This window comes from Capra hircus, chromosome 15 (assembly GCF_001704415.2).
Source record: "Capra hircus breed San Clemente chromosome 15, ASM170441v1, whole genome shotgun sequence".
Taxonomy (NCBI): Eukaryota; Metazoa; Chordata; class Mammalia; order Artiodactyla; family Bovidae; genus Capra; species Capra hircus.
This window is the reverse complement of record NC_030822.1, coordinates 2,230,709-2,255,119: the sequence shown is the minus strand read 5'-3', so window position 1 is coordinate 2,255,119 and position 24,411 is coordinate 2,230,709. Positions and strand designations below refer to the sequence as shown.

The 24,411-nt window shown below is 45.2% G+C and overlaps 1 pseudogene; it reads right to left on the bottom strand.

The window, feature by feature from the left end:
- LOC102183530 lies at positions 15,941–21,079 on the bottom strand (annotated as a pseudogene).

Here is a 24,411-nt window from a genome sequence, read left to right as displayed (position 1 = left end):
TTAGGACTCCAGGCTCTCAGTTCTGGGCCTGGGTTCCACCCCTGGTTGGGTCACTAAGATCCCATGGCCAAAAGAAAAAAAGAACTTGGTGATAAGTCGTGTCTCTGCCCTTATCCTTAATATTGGGATAATAATGCTGTCTATCTCGTAGGGTAGGATACCTACAGAACCCATGGGAGAGTGACACCTGATGGGAGCTCAGTAAATACTAGGTTTTGTTCTCATTAGTAGTAGCACTTGTGTTTTAGTGTCAGTGACATGAGAAGCTGCTGTTGAAAGTTCAGCACACAGACAGTGATCTAGCCCGAAGGGAAAATATTTTTTGAGTGCCAACTTTTCCCACAAACTATGATAGAAACCTTTTCATACCTTATCTCATTTATTGACACAGCATCCCAGAAGGCCCGTGCGTTGTCTCTACTGTAACGATGATAAAACTGAATTGGAAAGGCCACTTACCCCAGATCACACGCTTACCCCAGGTCACAGAGTAAACGGTGCAGTGAGTTTCCAACTCAGTTCTGTGTGATACCAGTGTTCTTTATTTCCTATTTAGGTGCTTTTTTCGTTTGTTTGTTTTAAGCATTTTATTTATTTGACTGCACTGGGTCTTAGCTGGCACGTGGGATCTTCGGTAGTTGCATGTAGGATCTAGCTCCCCGACCAGGAATTGAACTCTGGCCCTCTGCATTGGGAGCATTGAGTGCTAGCTCCTGGACCACCACGGAAGTCCGACAATACTTGTTGTTCAGTTGTTAAATTGCGGCTGACTTTTTGTGACCCCGTGGACTACAGCATGCCAGGCTTCCCTGTTTTTTACTATCTCCTGGAGTTTGCTCAGACTCATGTCTATCGAGTCAGTGATGCCATCCAACCATCTCCTCCTCTGTGGCCCCCTTCTTCTCCTGCCTTCAATCTTTCTCAGCTTCGGGGTCTTTTCCAGTGAGTCAGCTCTTCGCATCAGGTGGCTAAAGTACTGGAGTTTCAGCTTTAGCATCAGTCCGTCCAGTGACGGACTAAAACCATCAAAAAGAAAAAGAAATGCAAGAAGGCGAAGTGGTTGTCTTACAAATAGCTGAGGAAGGAAGAGGAGTGAAAGGCAAAGGAGAAAGGGAGCGGCGGACTCAGCTGAATGCAGAGATCCAGAGAATAGCAGGGAGAGATACGAGAGCCTCCTTAAGTGAGCAGCGCAGAGAGACCGAGGAAAACGACAGAATGAGAAAGACTAGAGGTCTCTTCAAGTAAACTGGAGACACCGAGGGAACATTTCATCCAAAGATGGGCTCAGTAAAGGGAAGGTGGCACTTAGATTCACTTAGTGCCTCCAATGCATGCTAATAATTGAGGCTAATCACAGAGGATAAACGCAGAACCAAAGATGGGCACTCAGTTACTTTTCAATGAGCAGAAAATTCAAACAACACAAAGCTAATAGAATACCAAAATCTTCCCTTTTTCCTCTCTACCCTCAAACCCATTTTAATTTTTCCCGGGATAAGAAAATCCACTGTTAAGTATGTCATCCAGAAACTTTCCTATGTGTTTAAGCAGCCTAAAGTAAGGCACCTCTGAATACAGCTTTCTTCCTTATTCCCCCTTCCCTTCCTCTTTTCTGCTCCCTTTTCTTTTCTTCTTCCTTTCTCCCTTTGTCCTTCCTTCACCTCTTTCTTCTGTGTGTCTTGTTCTGAAGCTTAACAGTATGATTTACAATATATCTGCCCATATCAATCCCCACGCACAGTATTTTATTATATGGTGCCCTGTGGCTCAGACAGCAAAGTGTCTGCCTACAATGTGGAAGATCCAGGTTCGATCCCCTGGGTTGGGAAGATCTCCTGGAGAAGGAAATGGTAACCCATTCCAGTATTTTTGCCTGGAAAATCCTATGGACAGAGGAGCCTAGTAGGCTACAGTCCATGGGGTCACAAAGAGTCAGACACAACTGAGCGACTTCACTTTCACTTCAAATTTCTTTAATCTTTTTTGTATTGATGTACATTTTTCTCCTACTGATGGACAAATATTTCCCTTTGAGATAACACTTCACTGAATATCTTTTTGCCTATCTTTGTATACATGTATTACATGCTCAGTAATATAGATTTCCAAAATTGGAATTGATTGATCAGGCAAATCTCTTTACGTTATATTGTGTTGCATTTTGATTCTGCTTGGATCACTTGCAGTGATGTAAAGGGAACACGGTTAACATTCGTAATTTTTACCAGAAAAAAATCTCATGACAGCCCTGGGCATATTCTCTCCAGCTTGCGTCCTCATTCTGCTCTATTCTGGCAAACCTGGGCCTACTCCAAAGGCAGGGGAAAAGGAGGCATTACTACCTGATCACCTCCGCTAGCCTCTTAGAATGGAAGCCACTCAGAGCTGTCCTTCTAAGCCTCCTGCTTACATCTTGTCAAGGAAATGGCAAGGAGTTGTGATGAGTTTCATGGGGTCATGGTTCAGCTTTTATCCTCTGTGATTGACGTGGATTATTAGCCTGCATTGGAGAATGCAAAGCTAGCTTAGGTGTATATCCTGGAGTCTCAAAGCAGGATTATTCCATATGCATTAGTAAGTCTTAGACACTTGTTTCATTTTTATTTACTTGACACACTGTGCTGCTGACCCAACCACTGACAAGAATCGAGCTGCGTGTCTGTGGCTGTTGTAGCTGACAGACAACATGCTGAGAACAAAGGCTGGAGACCTGTGGGGGTGTGTGGGATGAGCTGGGAGACTGGGACTGACGTATACGTACTGCTGCCTCTCAAACAGTAACTAATAAGAACATGCTGTATAACACAGGGGACTGCTCGGCGCTCTGTAACGACCTGTGTAGGAAAAGAATCTAAACAAGAGTGGGTGTATGTGTGTGTATAGCTGATTCACTTTGCTGTAGAGCAGAGGCTAACAGAACATTGTAAATCAACATATGCCAATGAACGTTAATAATAATAAAAAAATAAAACCAGACAAGCAGCAATGACGAGCCTTAGAGACGGAGGGAAGAGGGTGGTATCCAGAGTTGCTGCAATATATTATGTGGAGTGGAGTGTCTAATTTCAGCAATTAGGTAACTTTTAAAGAAACGGGAAAGTGTGACTCATACACAAGATAAAAAATAGGCAACAGAAACTGCCTATGAGAGGGAGAGATGTCAGGCTTAACAAAGACTTCAAAGTAGTCATTGTTTAAGTAGTATATTCAAAGAACCATAGGAAACCAGGCTTAAAGAAGTGAAAGAGGATATGATAATAATGTCTTACTATCTACAGGTCTACAGAATTTCAGTAGAAGTTATAGAAAGAATCTAATGGAATTAGTGAGGTTTTAAGTAAAATACCTAGAAAACTCACTGGAGAGGATCAAGAGTGGATTTGAACTGGATAAAGAAAGAATTAGTGAACTTGAAAATAGGTCTAAAGAGATTGTGAAATCCAAAGAATAGGACCAAAAAAATGAAGAAAATGAACAGCACCTCAAGAGAAATCTGCAATGACCAACCCAAAAATGCAGTTAAGAAAACAAATTAAGTTCGTGTCAAAAAGAATAAAATATGTAGGAATAAATTAACAAAGAAGTGCAGAATTTAATCTCTGAAAACGACAACATACTGTTGAACAAAATAAAAGATCTACATTAACTGAAAGATGTACCCTATTCATGGGTAAGAAGTTTTACTATTTTTAAAACGACAATACTCTCCAATTAGAATCCACAGATTTAACTCAATCCTTATCATAATTCAGACTGGCTTATTGGCAGAAATGGAGAAGCTAAAATTCATATGGAAACTCAAGGGACCAAGAATAGCCAAAACAATCTAGAAAAAAAAAGTTGAAAGACTCACACTTACTAATTTCAAAACTTAGTACAAAGCTACAGCAATCAAAACAGTGTGGAAACTGGCATAAGAACAGGCATATAGATCAATGAAATAGAATGGAGAGTTCAAAAATAAAGCTATGTAGTTATGGCCAATTGATTTTTGATGAGTGTCAAGAGTATTTAATAGAGAACAATCTCTTCAATACATGGTGCTGAGACAAGTGGATATCCACATACAAAAGAGTGAAGTCGAATCTCTAGCTCACACTATATACAAAATACACCAAAAATGAATCGGAGGTCCAAATCTAAGAGCTAAAACTTAAAAACTGTTAGAAGAAAACGTGGAGGTAAATCTTCACGACCGACAAGCCTCAGAACGGGAGAAAATATTTGCCAGTGAAGCAACTGACAAGGGATTAATTTCCAAAATATACCAACATCTCATGCAGCTCAGTATTTAAAAGAACACAAACCCTAACAACCCAGTCAGAAAATAGGTACAAGACCCAGATAGACATTTCTTCAAAGAAGAGATACAGATGGCCAAAAAGCAACGAAAAGATGCTCAACATCACTAATCATTAGAGAAATGCAAGTTAGAAGTGCAATGAGATATCATCTCATACTAGTCAGAATGGCCATCATCAAAAAATCTACAAACAACAAATGCTGGAGAGGACCTCCTTGGTGATACAGTGGATGAGAATCTGCCTGCCAATGCAGGATACATAGGTTTGATCCCTGGTCTGGGAAGGTTCCACATGCCCTGGGGCAGCTAAGCCCGAGCGCCACAGCTACTGAGCCCATGGGCTGCAGCCACGGAAGCCAGGGTGCCTAGAATCCATGCTCTGCAGCAAGACAAGCCCACCCACTGCAATGAAGAGTAGCCCCTGCTTGCCACAACTAGGAAAAGCCTGCATGTGCCAAAAATACACTAAATAAATCATTTAAAAATGTCTGGAGAGGGTGTCTGGGGAGGCCTTACAAATAGCTGTGAAAAGCAAAGGAGAAAGGAAAGTACCCATCTGAATGCAGAGTTCCAAAGAATAGCATGGAGAGAGAAGAAAGCCTTCTTCAGTGATCAATGCAAAGAAATAGAGGAAAAGAACAGAATGGGAAAGACTAACGATCTCTTCAAGAAAGCTAGAGATACCAAGGGAACATTTCATGCAAAGATGGGCTCAATAAAGGACAGAAATGGTATGGACGTAACAGAAGCAGAAGATATTAAGAAGAGGTGGCAAGAATACACAGAACTTTACAAAAAAGATCTTCACGACCCGGATAATCATGAGGGTATGATCACTAATCTAGAGCCAGACATCCTGGAATGTGAAGTCAAGTGGGCCTTAGAAAGCATCACTATGAACAAAGCTAGTGAAGGTGATGGAATTCCAGTTGAGCTGTTTCAAATCCTGAAAGATGATGCTGTGAAAGTGCTGCACTCAATATGGCAGCAAATTTGGAAAACTCAGCAGTGGCCACAGGACTGGAAAAGGTCAGTTTTCATTCCTGTTCCAAAGAAAGGCAATGCCAAAGAATGCTCAAACTACCACACAATTGCACTCATCTCAGTTCAGTTCAGTCTCTCAGTCGTGTCTGACTCTTTGCGACCCCATGAATCACAGCACGCCAGGCCTCCCTGTCCATCACCAACTCCCGGAGTTCACTCAGACTCACGTCCATTGAGTCCGTGATGCCATCCAGCCATCTCATCCTCTGTCGTCCCCTTCTCCTCCTGCCCCCAATCCCTCCCAGCATCAGAGTCTTTTCCAATGAGTCAACTCTTCGCATGAGGTGGCTAAAGTACTGGAGTTTCAGCTTTAGCATCATTCCTTCCAAAGAAATCCCAGGGTTGATCTCCTTCAGAATGGACTGGTTGGATCTCCTTGCAGTCCAAGGGACTCTCAAGAGTCTTCTCCAACACCGCAGTTCAAAAGCATCAATTCTTTGGCGCTCAGCTTTCTTCACAGTCCAGATCTCACATCCATACATGACCACTGGAAAAACCATAGCCTTGACTAGACGGACCTTTGTTGGCAAAGTAATGTCTTTGCTTTTGAATATGCCATCTAGTTTGGTCATAACTTTCCTTCCAAGGAGTAAGCGTCTTTTAATTTCATGGCTGCAGTCACCATCTGCAATGATTTTGGAGCCCCAAAAACATAAAGTCTGACACTGTTTCCACTGTTTCCCCATCTATTTCCCATGAAGTGATGGGACTGGATGCCATGATCTTAGTTTTCTGAATGTTGAGCTTTAAGCCAACTTTTTCATTCTCCTCTTTCACTTTCATCAAGAGGCTCTTTAGTTCCTCTTCACTTTCTGCCATAAGGGTGGTGTCATCTGCATATCTGAGGTTATTGATATTTCTCCCGGCAATCTTGATTCCAGCTTGTGCTTCTTCCAGCCCAGCGTTTCTCATGATGTACTCTGCATAGAAGTTAAATAAGCAGGGTGACAATATACAGCCTTGATGTACTCCTCTCCCTATCTGGAACCAGTCTGTTGTTCCATGTCCAGTTCTAACTGTTGCTTCTTGACCTGCATACAGATTTCTCAAGAGGCAGGTCAGGTGGTCTGGTATTCCCATCTCTTTCAGAATTTTCCATAGTTTATTGTGACCCACACAGTCAAAGGCTTTGGCATAGTCGATAAAGCAGAAGTAGATGTTTTTCTGGAACTCTCTTGCTTTTTCCATGATCCAGTGGATGTTGGCAATTTGATCTCTGGTTCCTCTGCCTTTTCTAAAACCAGCTTGAACATCTGGAAGTTCACAGTTCCCGTACTGCTGAAGCCTGGCTTGGAGAAGTGGAAGGAGTGTCAGACTTAACTTTTTTGGGCTCCAAAATCACTGCAGATGGTGACTGCAGCCATGAAATTAAAAGATGCTTACTCCTTGGAAGGAAAGTTATGACCAAACTAGATGGCATATTCAAAAGCAAAGACATTACTTTGCTGACTAAGGTCTGTCTTGTCAAGACTATGGTTTTTCCAGTGGTCATGTATGGATGTTACTGTTGGACTTTGAAGAAAGGTGAGCACTGAAGAACTGATGCTTTGAACTGTGGTGTTGGAGAAGACTCTTGAGAGTCCCTTGGACTGCAAGGAGATCCAACCAGTCCATTCTGAAGGAGATCAACCCTGGGATTTCTTTGGAAGGAATGATGCTAAAGCTGAAACTCCAGACTTTAGCCACCTCATGCGAAGAGTTGACTCATTGGAAAAGACTCTGATGGTAGGAGGGATTGGGGACAGGAGGAGAAGGGGACGACAGAGGATGAGATGGCTGGATGGCATCACCGATTCGATGGACGTGAGTCTGAGTGAACTCTGGGAGTTGGTGATGGACAGGGAGGCCTGGCATGCTGCGATTCATGGGGTCGCAAAGAGTCGGACATGACTGAGCAACTGAATTGACTGAACTAACTGGAGAGGGTGTGGAGAAAAGGGAACCCTGTTATGCTGTTGGTGGGAGTGAATATTGGTCCAGCCACTACAGAGAACAACATGGAGGTTCCTCAAAATCTGAAACTATACCTATGACCTAGCAATCCCACTCCTGGGCATATGTTCAGATAAAACCACAATTTGAACTATGTACCCCCAACTTTTCATTGCCGCCCTGTTTATAATGACCAGGACACGAAAGCAGCCCGGATGCCCTTCAGCAGAAGATGCATAAGGGAGATGTGGTACACACACACACATACCGTGACACACTGCACAGCCGTGAGAAGAACAGAATCATGCCGTTTGCAGGGACATGGATGGGCCTAGAGACTGTCTTACTGAGTAGAGTAGGTCAGACAGAGAGAGACAAATACCATGATATCACTTACATGTGGAATCTTAAACAAAAAAAAAAGGGTACAAATGAACTTATTTACAAAACAAAGGTAGAGTCATAGATGTAGAAAGCAAACCTAAAGTTACCAGGGGATAAATGAGGTAGGGCTATAACTGGGCAACTGGGATTGACATATACAAACCGCTACTGGGCTTCCCTGGTGGCTCAGAGGGTAAAGCGTCTGCCTCCAATGCAGGAGACCTGGGTTCGATCCCTGGGTCGGAAAGATCCCCTGGAGAAGGAAATGGCAATCCACTCCAGTATTCTTGCCTGGAGAATCTCATGGACAGAGGAGCCTGGTGGGCTACAGTCCACGGGGTTGCAAAGAGTCGGACACGGCTGAGTGACTTCACTTCACTTCACATATGAAATAGATAATTAATGAGAAACTGCTGTATAGCACAGAGAATGCCAGGCAATACTCTGCAATGGCGTGTATGGGGAAGGAATCTTAAAACAGAGTGAATATATATCTATGTATATATACATAACTGATTCACTTTATTGTACAGCAGAAACTAACACAACGTTGTGAATCAACTCTATTCCAAAAATAAAAAAAAAAGCTTCGTGACCTTGGATTTGGCAACAGATTCTTAGATGTGACCCGTAGCATGAGAAACAAGCAAACAGAAAATAAATAGATTCTTAGCTCAGGTTGCCACAAGAAAATGCCATGGACTGGGGAGCTTCAACAAGAGAAATTCGTTCCTCACCGCTCCAGAGGCTGAAGTCTGGGATCAGAGTGCTAGCACAGGCAAGTTCTGGGGAAAGTTTTCTTACTGGCTTGCAGATAGCTGCCTTCTCACCACGTCCTCCAAAGAAAGAAAAGGCGAGAAAGGAGGGAGGAAACGGGGGAAAGAATAAGCGCTCTGGCATTTCTTCTTACTCGAGCACATCAATCTCACCATGCGGGCCCTTCCCTCACGACCTCATCTAGATACAGTTATCTCCTAAAGGCCCCATCACCTAATACTATCATGTTAGGGATCAGGGCTTCAACATCTGAATTTTTCTGGGAGGATCTGGGGGTGACAAAAAAAAAATCAGCCGATATCAATAGGTAAATTAGACTTCATCAAAGTTAAAAAGTCTTGTGCATCAAAGGATACTTTCAAAAGAATGAAAAGACATTTTATTGAATGAAAGAAATATTTGCAAATTGTATTATCTGCTAAACGACTTTGCATCTAGAATATATAAAGAACACATAAACTCTATAATGAAAATAACCCATCAATCTGAATACATAGTTACTCCAGAAAAGATAGACAAATAGTCAATAAGCACATAAAGAGATTTTTTGACATTTTTGGTCATCAAGAAAATGAAAATCAAAACCACAGCAAGACTTCATATTCATGAGGGTGTTTTTAATGATAAAAGATGGATATGAACAAGTATTAGTAAGAATGGGAGGAAACTGGAGTCCTTGGACACTGCTGGTGGGAATGTGAAATGACGTAGACACTTTGGAAAATGTTCTGGTAGCTCCTCAACAGATTAAACATAAGGCTTCTGTATGACCCAGCAATTCTGTTCCTAGAGAATTAAAAATATGTGTTCATACTTGTACGTGAACTTGTACATGAATGTTCCTAGCAGCAGTATTCATCATAGTTAAAAGGTGAAAACCATCCAAATGTCTATTAACTGGTGGATGGACACATTAAATGGTGTAGATCCAATGGAACACTATTCAGCCGTGAAAAGGACTGTCCATTCTCCACTGCCCCTACTCCAGAGAGCGGGAGGAAATGGGATGAATAACTCATCACGCCTGCATGATGGAGTCTCCAGAAAACTTTCAGTAATAGGGTTAGGGTCTGGAGACCTTCTGGGTCGGTAAACACATCTACACGTTGGGAGGATGGTGCACCCCAGCTCTCCAGGGACACAAGATCCTGTGCTTAGGAGCCTGCTGGACCTTGCCTTCTGTGTCTCTCCCTTTGGGTCTTCATCTGCGTGCTTTATCACACCTTTTAAAAATACTTGTTTATTTGGCTGCACCAGCTTGTGGCCCAGGATCCTTGTCGCTTTGTGTGGGGTCTTTCGGGTGGCAAATGGACTCTAGCTGCTGTGTGCAGGCTCAGTTAGTCGCAGCTCATGGGCTAAGTTACTCTTCGGCATGTGGGATCTTAGTTTCCTGACCAGGAATCAAACCCGTGTCTCCTGAACTGCAAGGCGGATTCGCAACCATTGGACCACCAGGGAAGTCCCCTTCATACCTTTTATTTTATGATAAACTGATAAATGGAAGTCAGTGTTTCCCTGAGTTCTATGAGCTGTTATAGCAAATAACTGAATCCAAGGGTGAGGTGAGGGTGGTCATGGAAACCTCCAGTTTGCAACCGAGTCAGATGAAGTTGTGGATAACCTGGGGACTACAGCTTGGTTTGGGGTCTGAAGTGGGGAGCAGTCTTGTGGGACTGAGCCCTTACCTGGGGGGTCTAGGCTAACTTTGGTTGGTGAATTGTGGGACATCTAGCTGGCATCGAAGAGAATAGCTTGGTGTGTGGGGGAAACCCCAAACATCTGGTATCAGAAGTTTTGTGAGTGTAATCGTAAAGGCGAGACAAAGGAAGGGGAGAGGTGTGGATTTGTTGTGCTTAGATGAATTGTAGGATAAGGGAATTATGCTTTGATAAAGCCATTACAGGGCTTCCCGGGTGGCTCAGATGGTGAAGAATGTCCTGCAAGGCAGGAGACCCGGGTTCGATCCCTGGCTTGGGAAGATTCCCTGGAGAAGTGAATGGCAACCCACTCCAGTATTCTGGCCTGGAGAATCCCATGGACGGAGACAGCTGGCGGGCTGCAGTCCATGAGGTCAAAAGAGGCAGACAGGACAGAATGACTAACAGTTTCACACGTTCAAAACCGTTACAGGCAGAATTGTTTTCGTTGTTTCCACCCAGACATGTGAAGACAGGTAAGGGTGGACAAAAGATGAAAGAATCGCAATCCAGCAGTCATTAGCTTTTATACAGCTGGCCCTTTCATGGGTAGCCTCTAAACTCCCTTATACCAAATTTGACTTTTCTGTTTCTGTGGACAAACAACCATTTTATGCTCCCCCAGAGTCCTGCTGTCTGTCAGCCGATAGTGTCCTCCGAGTAGCGCTCCCATCTAAACATGGCAATGTTTGTGTAACTACTCCAACATTTTATTGCATATTTACCCTTATTTATAGAAGTATAGTGGAAAATGGGAAAATAAAATGCTGATGTTAATGATCTTACAACTAAGGCAAAGAAAGATACCATTGGATATGCCAAAAAAAGTAAATTTGATGCTTATTGAATTTAAGTAAGTTTGACAACTGTGTTCAATTATAAAGGAGAACAACAAAATTTAAACCACATGTACAAAATGCTGTACATGTATTTCCAAAGTTTGTGGCTGAAAGATAAGGTGTAGTGGTGGAGAAAATGTGTGAATATTATAGTAGAATCTTATTTTGATACACTGATTTAAAAAAAAATAATTAAACAAACAAAAAAACAAACTCAATGATCTTTCCCTCTTCAAACGAGACCTCTTGGCGGCCACATCTTGGGGTAAGGTTAGTGCCGCATAGTGCAAATACCAAAAAAGTCAATCCCTGGCCTTTGAGGTTTAAAATATGTTTTGGAAACTCAGGGCAGAGATAAAACTTTTGTGATAAAATGCTTTTGAACTTCAAAAGCTAGAGTCTTCAATGACCCAGGGCATATACTTGTGCCTTAACCACAGGCATACAAGAATAGGTGCTCAGTCAGAACCAGGTTTTTCCAGAGCTTTGCTTTCTCTCCAGATAAAAATTCCCTAAGCTTGCAAGTTAGGAAAGAGCTGTAGTGAGCTTGGGGGTTGGGCCGCTGAATCCAGAAGGAATCCTGTGGTCCAGTCTCTGGAGCCGCCATCTGGAAGTAAGGCAACCATTACTTCAAGGAGCAATGGAAAGAAGTGGGTGTATGGCAGGGCTGGACAGAGACCCCACGTGGCGTGGGAGAGGGTGAGTGTGGCCAACCCCTCTGAGAGTGTACCAGGAGAGGCTGAGTGACCAGAGTGGCATTCGGATATGGAGTCAGGACCATGACGTCACGGTCTGGCAACTGGAAAGCAGGTGGAAAGAGGAAGTCAGGGGAAAGGCCAGCACGGAGACCAAAGGACCAGGCCATGATTCTGTCTATCCCACCCCGACTCCTTGGTGCTCTCAGCTCTGGGGAAGGAAGGAGTGTGTGTATGGGTGGGGGTCAGGGAAGGGGCGGAGGGTACGTCTAAACGGACTATGATTGCCCAGAATTGCCCAAGAGAACGCTTTTGCTATCTGGCAGAGTGTGTGTGTGTGTCTGTCGCTCAGTCGTGTCTGATTCCTAGAGACCTGTGGACTGTAGCCCTCCAGGCTCCTCTGTCCATGGGGACTCTCCAAGAATCTCAGAGTGGGTTGCCATCTCCTGTTTCAGAAAGGGCTTCCCTGGTGGCTCAGATGATAAAGAGTCCGCCTGCCCTGCAGACCCAGGTTCGATCCCCAGGTTGGAAAGATCCCCTGGAGAGGAGTATGGCTACTCACGCCAGTACTGTTGCCTGGAAAATCCCATGGACAGAGTAGCCTGGCCGGCTGCAGTCCGTCATGGGATCACAAAGTGTCGGACAGGTCTGAGACACCAACACTTTCACTCCAGGAAGAGGAACTCAAAAGACCTTGCCAAGAAAAAATAAAGTCAAACTCTTCACACAGGTGAATTTGGAGCAGTTTGTATAAACACCTATTCCTACGAAGCTGAGTATCAGCATCAGCTAACCCTCAATAGAGGGAAGTTCACAGTCCACTAAACTGCAGACTGATTTAGCTGGTTGCAGTCTCCTTTTTGAAGGGAGAAAGACAATCAGTGTTACATTTTCTCTTTACAAATTTTAAAAGAGCATTGGAAAGTCATTTTCACAGTTCCACAGTTTCCTTCTCTATCATTTGCCTAATTACTGTCAGCAGATCTTTATATCCAACATTAAAATTAGATTTTCTCCTTTCAAATACCATTTCAAATAAACAAAATGAATCAGGACTTATGAATTGCAAAGTTCCAGGAGAAAATTAAAGTTGAGAGAATTCCCTGGTGGTCCAGCGGTTATAACCTGGTGATTTCACTGTGGAAGCCTGGGTTCCATCCCTGGTCAGGGGACTAAGATCCTGCAAGGCATGAGAAAAAAAAGAAAGAAAGAAAATTTGTTTATCAATATTCTTGCCTGGAAAATTCCATGGACAGAGGAGCCTGGCAGGCTACAACCCATGGGGCTGCAAAGACCCTGACACGTCTGAGAGTATGCACATGTGTTATCAGTATTTAAAGTAGGATCTCTTGTTAATAAGTTAAATACTTAGATATACAGTGTATGCTGCTGCTGCTGCTAAGTCGCTTCAGTCGTGTCCGACTCTGTGCGACCCCATAGATGGCAGCCCACCAGGCTCCACCGTCCCTGGGATTCTCCAGGCAAGAGCACTGGAGTGTGTTGCCATTTCTTTCTCCAATGCATGAAAGTGAAAAGGAAAAGTGAAGTCGCTCAATTGTGTTCAACTCTTGGACTGTAACCTACCAGACTCCTCTGTCCATGGGATTTTCCAGGCAAGAGTACTGGAGTGGATTGCCATTGCCTTCTCCGTATACAGTGTATAACCTTCAGATATAAATTAAGTGTTTATATCATATTTGAGACTTCATAATATTTTTTCGCTCTCTGAATTGTATCACTTCTCTCCCTCCTTTCTTTCCAAGCGGATAAAACATATACGTACAACACTCAAATTTCAGGCATTTCAATTTCGGGAACATTTTTCAGGAAAAAAAGAACGTTTCCAGAGGCAGGGATTATCTGAGTAGGAAAATACTTTCCTAGCCCACCCCTGAATATCTAGGTAAGAATGATCAATCGCCAAAGCTTCCACTAGTCTTCAACTTTCCTTGCGGCCTTTGGCCCATGCAGTTGCAGGAAGAAGTGGAAATGATCAATTCCTGGGGGTCCATCCATTTACTGCCTTGGGGCAAAGGCAGGGAAGAATGGAAATAGCACTGGATTTTGAGTCTAAATATCTGAGTTTGTTTTCAGTTTTTTTGTCATCTTCCTTCTTTTTATATATGTCTTTGTTTTTATATTTATTCTGAGAAATATTTAAAAACTATTCAAACTGTATATTGAAAAAATGTTCTTAATTGCAAAATACACAAGTGAAAGTGTATGAAAGCTGCAGCGTTTGAAGAACGTTGCTAAGTAAACACCTGTGTATGCACTGTCTGGGTTTCCCAGGTGGCACAGTGGGAAAGAATCCGCCTGCCAATGCAGGAGACACAGGAAACGCAGGTTTGTACCCTGGGTTGAGAAGATTCCTCGAAGGAGGGCACAGCAACCCACTCCAGTATTCTTGCCTAGAAAATTCCAAGGACAGAAGAGCCTGGTTGGCTGCAGTCCATGGGGTCACAAAGAGTCGAACGTGACTGAGCTCGCAAGCGCATGCACTATCTACCTTAAAAATAGAACTTTGCAGGTGTCCTTAATGTGGTTAAGAGTCGCCTAGAGGACCATGTTAAAATGCAGATGCGGAATCAATGGGTTTGGGGAAGAGCCGGAGCTTCTGTGTTTGTCCCCAGCTCCCGGGTGACGGAGATGGTGGTGGTCCACAGTTATATCTCCCGTAGCAGGACCTAAGGGTGCGCCTGCGAGCCTCTCCCTCATTCTATGGCTGGGACGAGCCGATTCTGACTCCACATCAGAACTGTTTCTTCGGCTTGCTCTTCTGCTTTTGTTATTACCATCATACATCATGGCCTGCCTCGGGGAACCCTGCCCCTTTCCCAGACTGCGACACTGAAGTGCCTTTGATCAGGCTCCTGTGCGCCTGTGGAGGGCAGAAAGGAGGACAGGAAGACATCCGTGCTGGAGGCGTGCCATTCTGGAAGATAGTTACAAGACTAAGATTAGCGGCCTTCTTATTTATTTCCTCACGTACCCTCTCCATCTCCCTTCTATAAAAGACCCTGGCATCCAGGCCCCCCGTAAGATGGTTATTTTGAGACAGTAATTTGTCATCCTCTCAGTCAGCCAAATAGGACTGAATAAAGTTGTATTCCTTGGCTCAACACCTGTTTCTTGGATTTATTGGCCAGTCCATGGGGTGAGCAGAGTGAACTTGGACTTGGTAACAATTTCACCTTCTTTTTCTCCCCGATAAGAGGCAAGCATTATCCCAAATCTTGTGCAATCACTCCTTGCTTTAAACAGCTTTACCGTCTATTAATACATTTCTAAATATTATAATAGTTTAATTTTGCCCATTTAAAATTTAAAAAAAATTTCAAAAACTTGCTTTCCACGTACAGTTGTTACCGAACATTGGCTAGGTTCCTCACGCACGATGCACAGCCAGTCTATTTGACACCCAGGAGTTTGAGCCCCCGACCCCCCCACCCCCACAGCAACCCTCGCTCCGCCCCCTGCTACTTTTTTGTTATATTCACTAGTCTGTATTTTTTTAGAGTCCACATATAAATGATATCATACATTACTTGTATTTCTCTGTCTGACTTATATCACTTAGCATAATGTCCTCCAAGGCCATCTGTTTTGCTACAAGTGGCAAAACTTTCTTTTTTGTTATGGCCGAGTGTGATTCCATTGTGTGTGTGTGTGTGTGTATACGTACCACCTCATTTTTATCCATCGATAAATTTTTATATAAATAAGATGTATTTTTATATAGTAAATTCTTATCTGTTTTTATCTGTTGATGGGCATTTAGTTTGCTTCCATACCTTGGTAATTGTAAATAATGCTGCTATGAGCACTGGGCTGTATGCCCATCTTCAAATCAGTGTTTCTGTTTCTTTTGGAGAGATATATTTACATATGATTGCTGGGTCATTATCTATGTTTAAACCCTACAGATGGAGTAACACTGTGTGTATTCTTCTGTTACTTTCTCATTTCATTCAGTCTTATGTTTTGGAGACATTTATTTTGCTACATAACCTCTGCTTCTTTCATTTTTGCTGCCGTTTAGTTTTTGTTGTATGAATATGAGCTGTTTCATTCATCTGTTCCTACAGTTGCTTTCACTTTTTTTTTTTTTTTTTTTGCTATGAGAAATAGGGTTGCTTTAAGCATTCCTGGTATATATTTCAAAATGCGAATCTGCAAGAATTTCTCTTGATTATATGCCTACTCACTGAATTGCTGAATCATAGTGTATGTACATGTTCAGCTTTTTAACTTGATGCCGAATTGTTCTCAACAGCAGTCAGCCCAGTTCACACAGCGCCGCCACAGTTTCCATCTGCCGGGTCTCCCGCGTCTCCGTTTCTCAAAAGCTCTCAGGCGTCGACGCCGCTGCAGGTCCACGGAAAGCAGCGTGCTTTCCCTCATCAAGTGTCTGTGATGGGCCAGGCGTTGCTGCAGACGCTGAGGACACAACAGTGAATGGGAGAGAGAGGACACCACTTTGCCACTCCTCAGACTGAAAGTATAAATACTTGTTCAACATTTGTTTAGTGAAGGTGGATAGCCGCGATCGTCTGCTAATTTTAACTTGTGCCATAGAGTTGTATCATGCGCACAGCTTTGTGTTTATGAAGTCTCACTTACTGTTCCTGTGTCTGGACTAAGAAGGCTGTATTTCCAGGCTCTCCTGCAGTTATGCTAAAGCCATAAGAGGGTGAGGTGACGTGAGCCAACCTCAGGCCAGACGGTTAAGAGCTCGCTCCGTGGCCTTCTTGATTATTTCCCTGGCAGTTTTGGAGGGCTCTTCGAGTTTGAGATGATGGCATTGTCAGATGAAAGGGGTCCAGATATTGACGGAGGGATAAAGTCTGCCCTGGCGAGTCACCTGGTGTGTCTCCAGCTTAGCATGGGTAAAAGCCTTTGTGGTGTTAACTGGCGGACATTGTGGGGTTGTCACCGCAGCATAAAGCTACCTAATGCATGTTCTGGATCTTAACCTAGGCAGGTCCCACCACCCTGTGGTGACCTGATGACCTCATACATATTTTTACAGGTGAGTGAACTAGATTAATTTTTATCAAGTCTCTTTACCATAATGTTCTAGTCCTGACGTTAATTGCACATGTGTACTAAAAACTTGGTTTATTAGTTAAAAGAATGTGACGCATAGGAAGAGTTTCGTAAATATTTGCTTTCTGGAAGGAGACACAAAAAAGTAAAATATTTTCACTCTTAGTTTACTGGAAAGGATTTTTAAATTATCCATTTTTAGAATAAAATATCAAAATTGAATATGCTCATTAAAAAGTTTTGTGAAATTTTTGAGAAAAATAGAAAAGCCTCTTCTCACAGTGCCACTGCTCTTGTAAGACCATCGTTTACATCAGTGTGTTCCTCCCCGGTTTTCCTTACTCCTTTGTATCACATTGTTGCAATCACACTATTCTGACCTGTTTTCCGTGTTATTGTGTCGTCTCCATCAAGATAACATTTAGGGGTTTAGTTTTTTCCTTCTTCGAATATTTAGATTTCTCCCAAGTTTTTGTTTTCAAACATGATGCTGTGATAAGCCTCTTTGTATAGTAAGATTGTCTATATTTAGAATCACATCCTTAAGACAGATCTGAAGAAGGTCTTTTGATGATCCCAAAATCTCAGAGTGAGGCCAGCACAGTCCGGGTTCAGACTCTGTCTTGGATATCCTTGGTGGTCCAGTGGATAGGAGTCGGCCTGCTAATGGAGAGGACACAGCTTCGATTCCTGGTGTGGGAGGACTTCACAAGCCACGAAACAGCTGGGCCGGTGTGCCAAACTACCGCACCCGCTCTAGAGCCTGCGAGCTGCGGCTCCTGAAGCGCCTGCTCCGCAACAAGGGAAGCCGCCACGGTGAGCAGCCTCTGCACTGCAGGGAAGAGCAGCCCCGCGCTCTGCAACCAGAGAGAGCCCTGCGCACAGCGACTAAGACCCAGGAAGACAGACAAACAAAAAGTTGCCAAGAGGGAAGCATTAAAAAAATGTTGCCTTAGTTTAAGAGCGTGCCTTCCAGTCCAGCGTCCAACCTTGAAGTATGTCAAGTTCACGTTCCTCATTTGTGTGATTCTCCAAAACACATATACTCACCATATAGCATGTATATTTATTGGTTTATTTTAAATATTTATTTTTATTTATTTGACTGTGCTAGGTCTTAGAGGATGAGGTGGTTGGATGGCACCACTGATTCCATGGACATGAGTTTGCGCAAACTCAGACAGATGGTGAAGGACAGGGAAGCCTGGCCTGCTGCAGTCCATGGGGTTGCAGAGTTGGACATGACTGAGTGACTGAACAAGGTCTTAGTTGGCGTGTGGGATCTGGTTCCCTGGGCCCCCTGCATTGAGAGCACAGACTTTTAGCCACCGGACTATCAGAGAAGCCCCTATGTGCATATTCAAAGACATCTAGGCTAAATATAATTCTTTATAATTCTAAATATAATACTCTGTCATGAATTGCTTTAGGTTATTAACTTATGTTTACGGAGTGAAATCTCCTTCAGTTGTAAAATGAGATCATCCTTAGGATGGCTGCTCCACTGTGCAATGGCAAAGACTGAATATGATAATGGGTGCAAAGTTGCTTTAGCAACACTCTGTATAAAGTATGGTATTTGCTGTTTCTTTCTTTACTTCTTCCCCCTTCTTCCAAACCAGGCTGCTCCTGGCTAGGACGGTTCACAGTCTGATTTGGAAGACGCTATGCCTTCCTCTTGCCAACCAACAACCTCGCAGGGTTTAGCAGGAGCTTCCTCTGCAGGGCCTCCTTCACCTCCTTGTTTCGGAGGCTCTAGATGACGGGGCTGAGCACGGGGGTTATGATGGTGTAGCAGACAGACACCACCTGGCCACTGGTGTCATCGGTGGATCCACGAGGCTGGAAGTGAAGTGAAGTGAAGTTGCTCAGTCGTGCCCGACTCTTTGCGACCCCATGGACAGTGGTCTGCACCAAGCTCCTCCGTCCATGGGATTTTCCAGGCAAGAGTACTGGAGTGGGTTGCCACTTCCTTCTCCAGGGAATCTTCCCAACCCAGGGATCAAACCCAGGTCTCCCGCATTGTAGACAGACGCGTTACCGTCTGAGCCACCAGGGAAGCTCCATGAGGCTGGACGTAGGTGAAATCACGGTGCTGTAGGAGATGGCAGTGGCCAGGAAGGGGGAGGCACACGTGGAGAGGGCCTTCTCCTTCTCACCTGCCGAGCGCATCCTCCCAGTGGCCACCAAGACCAGGCTGTGGGAGGTGAGGATGAGGGCAGCAGGCAGATAGGTAACCAGGGCAGAGGAGATATAGAGGGTCATACCTGCCGTGGCTGTGTTGGCACAGGCCCGACGGAGAAGGGGTTGGATGTCACAGAAGTAGTGCGGTACCTGGTTGGGCCTGCAGAAAGGCAGGGCAAAGACATTCCCAGTCCCAATAGCAGAATTAGCGCCACTGGAAGCGAGGAAGCAGCCACCAGCTGGAGACAGGGGCCCTGGTCATGACGGAGCCCAGTGGAGAGGTCGGCAGATGGCCGTGCAGCGGTCGCAGGCCACGGAAGCCAGCAGGAAGCTCTCAGCCGCGGCGGGCATCACAGAGAAGGCCGTCTGGACCACGCAGCCCTTGAAGGAGACGGACCTGCCAGAGGCCAGGAAGTCAACCAGCAGCCTGGGTGTGACCACAGAGGAGTAGCAAATTTTAAGGAAAGAGAGGACGCTGAGAAAGAGGTACATGGGCCTGTGAAGGTGGGAGTCCGTGAGGATGAGCACCGTCATCCCCAGGTTTCCCACCACGGTCATGACACAGATGAGCAGGAGGCCTCCAAAGAGAAGCTTCTGGAGGTCTGGATCATTGGAGAATCCCAGCAGGATGAACTGGGTGACGGGGGTTTAGTTTCCAGCGGCAAGGGCTAGTTCTCCAGGCGTCACCTGCAGAGGTGGCAACCGATCATCACTCAGACACTCACTACTTCCGTAAGTTTGAACAGCTCACTGAACCATTCTGAGACTCAGTTTCCCTAACTGTAGAACAGGTGATTTATTCTAACCTATTTCACAAGGTTTTTAAATAAGGATTCAGTTGGATCCTGCATGTAAATTATATAGCAGAACTAAATTTGTGTTGATAAGAATAATATTGCTGTTCCTCCTTCCTCCCCTCAATGTAATTACTAGCTCTACAAATAATTAATCTTTATTTTCTGTTTGGTTTCATGAGGGGAATTATAACTACCTTTGAGGGGAAAAGACAAGTCTTCTGTCCCTAGACTACTTAAGTAATACACTCACTTTACATTTGGTAGTTTTTCTTTTTTTTTTTAACAGGTATTTTTGCTGAGTGTGTCTGCCTGTGCAAAGTACGATGCGGAGGAACGCCAAGCGCGTGTTAAGTCCTCTTCTGCAAGATGCGTGGGGGTGTCACGCTCTAGTGGGTAGGACACGGGCTGTGAAGGCAGACAGACCTGAGCCCTCATCTCAGCTTGCCTCTCGCGGGCTGTGTCTCCTTGGATAAGCTGTGTCTTTGAGTCTTGTTTTTCTTACCTGTGAAATAGAGATCACATACCTACTCAGGACTGCTCTGTGGCCTAGATGAACTGAATGAACGGAAAAGCTCTGAATGTCTGGAGTGCAGCAAGTCATCGGGGAAGGCGAGGTCCCGTCCGCGCTCTCCTGGGCCTGCAGCTACACATGCAGGTCGCAGGACGCAGCGCGGAAACGCGGTCCTGGCGGCCCGGAGAGTCCGGCCACGTGCCCAGCCCGCCGCTTCCAGCCCTGCTTCCGGCCCTGCGCTCCCGCTTCTTCCCCAGGCGCCCTCGGCCTTCTCCACGTTTGCTCCTCCCTTTTTACTTTCTTGGTTGAAGGACTTAATTTTGCACAAATGAAGAGTCTCTGGTCCACAGTGAATATTAATGGTTTTCTTTTTCTCTCGTAAGACGACAGCCAGATTCTCTTGACTGCACACAGACACAGACACACACACACACTTACACCATACATTCACACACACAGACACACACTCCCACACACACACACTCTTACACACGCTGACACACACACTGACACAGACACACACTCATACACGGACTCACATACACGCACACTCACACACACACCCACACACTCACACACTCGCAGACCCTCACACACACACCCTCACGTCCTGCTTGGAGCGCCTCCATCCTGCTTCCCAGTAAGTGAGGGCTCTGGTCCTCCTCTCCCGCCCCCTCTCTCTTACCATCTTCCCTGTCCAGACAGACTAGGTTCCCTCATCACCTACTCCTCCCGCCGACTCCCAGAGGAACACGTGAGTCCCTCAGAGGCCCGTCTTTGATAATCCTCACTGAGGATGGCCTTGACTGACAGCCTTGCAGATGGACCCGCGGCTCCAGCTAGTGAAGAGCCCCCAATGTCCTCCATGACGCCTGCGAAGTCCTGCCTCCGCCCTGCCAGGGGCCTCCCCTCCCCCAGCTGGAATCCCCGTGTCTGCTGCTCTAAGCTGGAGGTTGAGTCTGACTCACACAGATGCATTTAGAATCGCTTGACAGGGCTTGGTCAGTGTTTCCAAGGCTTTCTTTCCCCCCTGCTGGGTTGTTTTGTTTCCCTATCACACTGTAACTTCTGAAAGCAGAGCCTGTTCTAAGTTTTGTATCAAGAGAATAGCAAATATTTGAACAGTTACAGTTATGCAAGAATATTTGAACAATTGAGGTTGTTCAGCAGTATTTAAACAATTACTGTTCAGAATAGCATAAAGCATGACTTTGACCATTTAGGATCTTGAAATAATGTTGAAAGACAAACTGACTCCTGTGACTCAGGAGTGAAGGAGCCAGGGAGGAACCTTTGTAGTGACCAGCAAGGGCTTCAGAAAGAGGAGGGACGGGGCTGGACCTTGACAAATCAGGAAGGTGGAGCTTTGTGGAAGAGATGAGGGTGTGCAGCAGCCTGGAAGTGGGAATTAATCTCCTCTGTAAATGTTTACTGGGCAAAAAACGCATGGCAAAGACAGTTTGAGCTTCGGTTTCCTCAGTTTCCATGAGGTAAGATAGCATGTGTCACACTTAGCGCAGTTCTGGAAACAGGTAACTCACTAACGTTCATGCCACTCCAAGTTAGATTATGAACATGTAATGGCTGGGACCCCTGAATGCAGCGGGGTCTCAGGAAACGCCTACAGGCTGGCAGGAGAGGGGGTGGGGTGCGTCCAGATTTGGGGGAGAGGAAGGAGGAGAGAACAGGGGACCTCAGCTCTCTGAACCAGCTCTGGTGGGGAACTCAGGAGGACTTCCGATGGACAATCACCCACCTCAGCGGGCGGTGCTCCCACCTGGCACTCCGCCAGTGGGAACTCAGGATCCTCCCCACCAGGCACATGCGGGATTGCAGGACTCACTTCCACTCCAGCCCGTGTCTTTGGGGTTCTCTCTAGAGCTGTTTCTGGACTCAGCTGATGGCAGGGCTCCCGGCTCAGGGGAACAGAGAGCGGCCCTCAGGACTGAAGCTGAGGCCGCCTCTGGTCCTGCCAGTCTATCAGGCTGGCTCTGCCCTCTCATGACCCCAGGTGCAGTGGAGGCTCAGAGCTCCAGGAGGCCCTGACACACACCAGGTCCAGCTTGTCTCCTGGGATCCTGGGAGGGTCAGTCTCAGGGCAGAAGGGATGATCCCCTGCAGAGTCTGGTCATGTGCTTTGGTCCTGAGGCAGAGGAAGTTAGGGTCTCCTTGAGGAGCTAGCGCTTGTGGTCCCACCTTGGCCGCAGGGAGACTCAGAAGGAGGGAGGGAGCCGTCCTGCGTCCTCCCTCGACTCTGAATTGTGGGTGAAGGGACGTTGTCTTCCCCCGTGGGGGCTTGCTGGAATCTGGAGGCCAGTTTTCCCAGCCATTCTACTAAAGGGCCCAGGGCACCTTGGCTGGACACGGAGGGCCTGTCCTGGGCTCCAACCCTGGAGGATGAGTCGGTGACGCTGAGCTCCACGAGAGTGAGTCTAGGGTGGGTCAGGCCGGGCTGAGCCCCTTGCCTTGCTGTTCCTGTGTCCCAGCCGTGCTGGAGCCCTGAGGGGGTGGGCACCGTGGGGCAGGCATCCTGGGGCTTGACCCTCTCTGGGAAGCTCTCCTGGCATCAGTCACCAGGGACTCATCTAAGGAGGCACTGGGAGCCTTGTTAACGGAATTGGTGGTTTATTTACATTAGCAATTGAAAAAACTGTATTTTCAGAAGTGAAGCTAACATTTAAGCAGAGGAAATGCCAATGGGCATAAGGAGGAACCAAGGGAATGGTTAGCCAGGTGCAAAAATGCACTCCGGCCATCTCCCAGGTGAGGCTTCCCCTTCTTTCCCTCTCTCTGACTCTGCTTGTGGGGGTGGGGGAGGGCCTCCTCTCTATCTGTCGGCTGACACTGCTCCCCCGAGCCTGTCCCTTGATGGCTCAGCTGAGGCTCCTGGAGTGGGGGTGGTGGAGGTTCTGGAATCCTGAGTGTTTGAGCTGAAGAGAACATGACCCAGCTGCTCTCAGCTGAGATGTGATGGTGCAGCGGAGCTCTGAGTCAGGCCTGGATTAACCAGTGGAAAGACCAGGAGCAAAGTCTAGGCATCGACATGAAATAAAAAATATATGTGGTCATTAAAATCAAGTAGCAGGACACGGAGATTTTTCTTTAAAATAATCTGGATGGGTGCACGTGAAAAATATAAACATTTTGAAGATAATTGACAGGATCTGAACATGAACTGTGAATTGGATAACAATACTGTATCACTCTAACATGTCCCGATTTTGATAACTCTACTGTCTGTTCTTGGGAACTGCTAATTAAAGTGTTTAGTGATAAATGGTTTTGAATAAATTATATATGAATATTTAAAGTGTTTTATATTTATAAACAAGTGGAACAAATTAGGAACAGTAACTCTAAAGGACACAATGTTCTTGTATTATTCTTGCAAGTTTAAAAATTATGTTAAAATACATTATAAATCTAAAATATTAAACTATATTGACTGAGTGAAAAAAAATCTGGGTGGGAGAAGTTGTAATAGTAGTGAAGCTATAAATTGTTCATTGTTGAAGCTGGAGGATAAGGACGTAGGCACTTTGGGGTTATTTTTTTCTGCAACACAGGTATTACTTGCATTTCTGTGGGGCAAAAATCTATAAGTTAGTATCTATTGTAACTTCACTGAATCTGGAACTTTTAATAAATAGTAAACAGTGAATGAAAGTAGATTTATTTTCCTAAATTAATCTTCAGGAGGTCTTGTTAGGCAATGTCTCAGAATGACATTGAAAAGACATGCACTTTTCCCCATTTACAAGTTTTGGACAGTTTTTCTTAGCAAGTCTTTATTTCTACATTTTAATACAGTTGTGAATTCATAAATAATACTGATGATCAGTTCAGTTCAGTTCAGTCACTCAGTCGTGTCCGACTCTTTGTGACCCCATGGACCGCAGCACGCCAGGCCTCCCTGTCCATCACCAACTCCCGGAGTTCACTCAGACTCATGTCCATCGAGTCAGTGATGCCATCCAGCCATCTCATCGTCTGTCGCCCCCTTCTCCTCCTGCCCCCAATCCCTCCCAGCATCAGAGTCTTTTCCAATGAGTCAACTCTCCACATAAGGTGGCCAGAGTATTGGAGTTTCAGCTTCAGCATCAGTCCTTCCAATGAACACCCAGGGCTGATCTCCTTTAGTGTGGACTGGTTGGATCTCCTTGCAGTCCAGGGGACTCTCAAGAGTCTTCTCCAACACC